The sequence below is a fragment of the Geospiza fortis genome, unplaced genomic scaffold (genome assembly GCF_000277835.1).
Source record: "Geospiza fortis unplaced genomic scaffold, GeoFor_1.0 scaffold254, whole genome shotgun sequence".
Classification (NCBI taxonomy): domain Eukaryota; kingdom Metazoa; phylum Chordata; class Aves; order Passeriformes; family Thraupidae; genus Geospiza; species Geospiza fortis.
In genome coordinates, this window is record NW_005054441.1 from 25,319 (window position 1) to 26,899 (window position 1,581).

Genomic DNA, 1,581 nt, shown 5'->3' on the forward strand with positions numbered 1-1,581 from the left:
TCTGCTCTGTTTAGTGGCTGGTGAATTCCTCATCAGAGGCATCCCCAGCAGCAGGTTTCTGTAGCTCTTGGAGTCCAGATTCCCTGCTTTGCTCTGGAATGATGGTGTGGGGAGCCAGGCTCAGCTGAGCTCTCTCCAAGCCAATCTCTTTTCCCAGCACTGCGGCTTCCCTTCTCCCTTCTGCACAAACCCAGCACCCTCTCCCTCCTCACTTTTGGAAATTCTTCCACTCAGGGATCAAGAATCATGAGCTGAGCTCATGGGACCAGTTAGTTCTGGGATTGAAGCAATCCCACAGCATTTTTTCCGTGTGAATAACACCAAGAATCCCTTTCTGGGCACACATTGCCTCCCACCATGGGCACTGTTACACTGAGGGGGATGAGCAGGGCAGGGAAACCTCAGCAAAACTGGAGAAAGGTTCCCCTGGCAATGGGTGGGGTGGAAGTGTGTCAGTCCAGAGTCATTCTGTCTGTCCCACCAGACTCAGAGCAGTGTCTGTGTCACCAACATCACAGCCCTGACATTTTCCATGTGGGATTCCAGCCTGAGGGACACAGGTCATTTAAGCAGTAGGGAATTTCATGGCAGTGACCTTCATGCCAAGAGGCAGAACTCAGGGTAGGAGCAAAAACAGCAGCTGGAGTTTGGATCTAGGCTGGATCCTCCCATCCTGTGCCCAGGAATTTCTTCCCTGTTTTCTTGCTGCGCTTCCAACTTTGCCTCACTTAGTTTGTAAATCCCCCTCCCTTTGCACATCTCTGTATCCAAAATTGGCAGAAGTTTCTCAGCTTTCTTATGCCATTTTCTGGCCTGTTTATATCCCATAAATCAAGTCAGTGATGAGCTTGGCATGGGATGGGGAAGATTTTCATGGCAGGATCAGTTTCTCCCCTTTAATTAAACATTACAGGTTCCTCATGAACCCTCCCTCTGTGAAACTTTTTTGAAAAGCCTTAACAGAGTAATTTATGGGGAATCTGTTTTGATGTGCAGATCTGGGCCCCAGTTCTAGCCTTGCACACAATTCCAGAGCTCCTGTAAATCATCTGCCTTTGCTGGATCTGCCCTGGCACTGGGAGTCAGGGGGTAAGACTGGGCTGGGCAGAAGAGTCACCAACTTGCCCAGCTTTGGGCTCTGGAGTCTGAATTTGTGCTCTCAAGGATGAATTGGTGGTGGCTTAATGGTTGGTGTTGATCTTAAAAATTTTCTCCCACCTTAATAATTCCATGGTTCTCTGGTGTTGGGACAGAAGATCCCAATGGTGAAGATCCCAGCAGACCAAATCCCAGAGTCTGATTTCACAGATCCTTCCTCCAGGTGGCTTTTTAACCCTTTTCCCCAGTATGGAACACTTGGCTCCAGCCACATCCCACAGCAGTGAGATCCAGGAGTCCCTTCTGCAGGCACTGAACTCCCTGGGACAGGGACAGGAGCCCAGCAAGGGCTGGAGCTGGGCCAGGCCTTGGCATGGAGCTCAGGGCAAGGTTCTGCCCCCCGAGGCTGCTGGGCACTGCCCAGGCTCCCCAGGGAATGGTGCCAAGGCTGCCAGAGCTCCAGGAGCTCCCAGGGGTGCTCAG